Below are 4,266 nucleotides of genomic sequence, written 5' to 3' on the forward strand. Positions count from 1 at the left end.
GTTACCAGAACCGACGCTCACCCCATCCCCGGGCGGATGAGTTGATTGACCGCATGGGGGCCGCCCGCTACTTGAGCATCTTCGATCTGGCAGCGGGCTACTGGCAGATCGGCCTCACCCCCGGGGCCCAAGAGCGATCCGCCTTCTCTACCCCGGATGGCCACTACCACTTCAAAGTGATGCCATTCGGCATGAAAAAAGCCCCCGCTACCTTCCAGAGACTCGTGAACAAGGTACTGGCGGGCCTCGAAGAATTCAGCGCCGCCTATCTGGACGATATTGCTGTATACAGCCACCACTGGGCAGATCACCTCCACCACCTCCGGGAAGTCCTGCACGCCCACCGGCAGGCCGGGCTCACCAGCAAAGCCAGCAAATGCCAGATTGGCCAAGGGTCCGTGACCTACCTGGGACACCAAGTGGGGAGCGGTCTAGTGGCCCCCCTCCAGCTCAAGATCGCTGCCATCCAGGCCTAGCAACCACCTGTCACCCAAACCGAGGTCCGAGCCTTCCTGGGGCTCACCGGGTACTACAATGCGGTTTGTGAAGGACTATGGCAGCATCGTGGGGCCCCTCACAGAACTCACATCCAAGAAAAACCCCAAAACCGTCAACTGGACCCCGGACTGTCAAACAGCCTTTGAGAAAGTGAAGGCCGCCATGTGCACCGCCCCCGTGCTCCAGGCCCCCGACTACAGCCGGGAGTTCATAGTGCAGACGGACGCCTCAGATCATGGAATTGGGGCCGTCCTCTCCCAACTCAACACCGAGGGAGTCGATCAGCCAGTGGCCTTCATCAGCCGACGCCTGCTGGTCCGAGAACAGCGCTGGAGCACCATCGAGCGCGAGGCCTTTGCTGTAGTATGGGCCCTCAAGAAGCTCCGGCCCTATCTCTTCGGCACCCACTTCCGGGTACAAACAGATCACCGACCCCTGCAATGGCTGATGCAGATGCGGGGAGAGAACCCAAAACTGTTGCGCTGGTCCATCTCCCTGCAGGGGATGGACTTCACTGTGGAGCATCGTCCAGGCCAGGACCACGCCAACGCAGACGGCCTGTCACGCTTCTTCCGCCTCGGCGAGGAGAGTACCCAAGAGGATGGGTGACTCTCCCTGCCTTCAGCTGGGGGGGACGCATGTTGGACAGGCCGCGTGGAAGGCCCGCTCCCTCCCCGCATGGCGGGCCCGGACCCCTGCTCTCCCTGTATCCAAGACAAGAACCATCCCGGCAACCCACCGGGGCAACCCACAGTCCATTCACAATGGAACTACAGCTCCTGAACACCCCAGTATCGGCTGGCCCGGGCCCCTGACAGCACCACTGCCCCGGCCCAGCCGCCATCTTTGGACACTACATGACAAGGCCGCGTGGCCTCGGCTCAACCCCAACCCTGGGCCTGGCCAGGCCCCGACATCGAGGCACCACCATCCAACCATGGGGTGAAGAGACCACTTGGCAGGTCAATGGGAGAAGGAGTGTCAATGGCTCCCCTCCGCCAGGTGTCGATCGCCCCCGGCCTCCCCGGGCGCTGGCTCCACCCCCCTGCTGGGTGTCTGGACTCCCTCATCCCGGATCTCCCGACCTTCAAGTGCGAGGGTCCAGACATCAAAGGAGACCAGACCTATAACTGGGGCAGCTCCAGAGCAGGAAGACAGTTGTATCTTGGAGTCGAGAGACACCGTGAGGAACTCATCCTTGAAGGCCTGCTGGCGCTGCCTCGGCCCTTTCTTGTGAACCATCTCCGAAGCCTCCTGGCGCTGCCGCGGCCCTCTGCAACGTGATCCATCGTCTTGGCCTGCTGGCACTGCCAATGCGGCCCTTCTCGTCGTGCACCATCTTCGTAGCCTGCTGGCGCTGCCGCGGCCTTCCTCGTTGTGAACAATCATCCTGGCCTGCTGGGGCTGCGGCGGCCCTCCTCGCAGGTGAACCATCATCGTAGCCTGCTGGCGCTGCCGCGGCCCTCCTTGCTGTGAACTATCGACCTAATCCTGCTGGCGCTGCCGCGGCCCATCTTTGCGGATCCCCAAGCTCGAGGATTGTGAGCTTCCTTCTTGCCGCACCTGTACCGGACCGGTACTAAGACTGACCCACTACCCCTCTCCCCTACAGAGACAAGAATTGAGAGGACTCTCCTGTCCTAACCCCACTGTACCGTATCACCTTGCTTCAAGATTCGTTTATAAAGTGTGTTGAACTCATCTTGGTGTGGTGTCCATCTGTGGGGGGGAAGTTACTTGTCTGTACGATCGCTGGAGACGGCCCTCACCGGAGGCCTCTCCCCTGTGCTCGGCTGACCCTCCGGGTCTCCGTCTAACAGCGGACTTGATAATTCTCGCCTCGGTGCCTACTCTAATCAGGGATCACACTCGGCAACTCTGGGCATTAAGCTTGCCTCATCTCCACAACGGCCCCTCACAAACGCCGGGGATGCCTGGTTTCACCTTGGAGACTCCCAGGAGGGACTACCTCACAGGGAAAGCCAGGACGGGTTCCCCAGCCATCTATAGCGCTACGAGGCCTGCGGTGCGGATAGCAGTGCGCTTTACAAGACACACACAATTTACAATTTACAAAAGTAGTGGTCAGCCTTGCTGGCTGCGCTAGCTCGCGCCGCGCCAGACGGTGGCTGGCCTGGCAAAATTTGCCAGGGCTGCTTTCAGTTCCCAGTCCGGCCCTGATCAAGTTTTCAAACACACACACATACTGGTTGGATTTGGCATGAGGGTGAGATATGGTTCAGTATATACCATTGTATTAGCAAGTGATTTCACAAAAAATGAAATACACTGTTAATAATTGAAAGGACAAGAAATCAATCAATCAATCAATCAGGAGTTTGTTAAAGCGCAACTACTCACCCGTAAGGGTCTCAAGGCGCTAGGGGTGGGGGGGTGCAGGTTCCATTCCATCAAGGAGGGGGTCTGTCGAAGAGCCAGGTTTTGAGGTTTCTTGCGAAGATGGGGAGCCATGTTGTCTGTCTGAGGTGGAGCGGAAGGGCATTCCATGCTTTGGCCGCGAGGAAGGAGAAGGAGCGGCCTCCTGATCTGGTCTTTCTGGTGCGGGGGACCTCGGCGTAGGAGAGCTGGGCTGATCATAGGGTCCTTTGGGGTGCGTGGAATTTGAGCCGGCAGTTCAGGTATGCTGGTCCGGTGCCGTGGAGGGCCTTGTGTACGTGGGTGAGCATCTTAAAGGTGATTCTCGCCTCGACAGGGAGCCAGTGGAGTGTGCGCAGGTGCTGGGAGATGTGGCAGTGTTATCGCAGGTTGAGGACCAGCCTTGCGGCGGCGTTCTGGATGTTCTGTAGCTTGCGGAGGAGGTTTTTGTTTATTCCGGCGTAGAGTGCGTTGCCGTATTCGAGTCTGCTGGTGACCAGGGCGTGAGTGACTGTCTTTCGGTGTTCGAGGGGGATCCATTTGAAGGTTTTACGAAGGAGGTGGAGGGAGTGGAAGCAGGAAGATGAGACAGAGTTGATCTGGCGGTCCTTTTTGAGCTCGGAGTCAGGATGATTCCCAGGTTGCATGCGTGGTCTGTGGGGGTTGGCGGGTTTCTGAGGGCGGTGGTCCACCAGGTGTTGCTCCAGGCGTCGGGGTTTGGGCCCATGATGAGTACTTCTGTTTTGTTGGTGTTTAGTTGTAGGCTGCTGTTTTTCATCCATTTGGCGACTGCTTCCATGCCTTCTCGAAAGTTGCGTCTGGCGGTGTTGGGCTCGTTGGATAGGGAGAGGATGAGCTGGGTGTCGTCTGCGTATGACACGATGTTGAGTCCGTAGGTTCTGACGATGGGGGCAAGTGGAGCCATGTAGACGTTGAAGAGGGTTGGGCTGAGGGAGGAGCCCTGGGGGACTCTGCAGGTGGTAGGTGTGGGGTCTGAGAGGAAAAGTGGGAGTCTGACCTGTTGACTCACAGCTCGTGAGCTTTAAAGCCACGACAAGGCACCAACCGCTTTACAGGCCATTCATACACCTTTCATACATGTGACACATACAAAACATTCACACCGCCAGCCGCGGACCCATCACATTACTACACTTCCACCAGCAGACAACGCCAATCAAGAGCCCATCCCTTTCAAACGCCCACATTCCTGACACAGCAACTACACAAACTCATGGATTACGTGGAGTGGCGCTCAACTAGCACTGTGTGTAGTAACCAGCATAAAGTCACTTCCCGTACACCGCCAGCCAAGCACCAGTCCACGCACACCACCAGCCAAGCACCAGACCACACACACCACCAGGCAAGCGCCACTCCACACAAACCGCC

The sequence above is a fragment of the Lissotriton vulgaris genome, chromosome 3_1 (genome assembly GCF_964263255.1).
Source record: "Lissotriton vulgaris chromosome 3_1, aLisVul1.2, whole genome shotgun sequence".
Taxonomy (NCBI): domain Eukaryota; kingdom Metazoa; phylum Chordata; class Amphibia; order Caudata; family Salamandridae; genus Lissotriton; species Lissotriton vulgaris.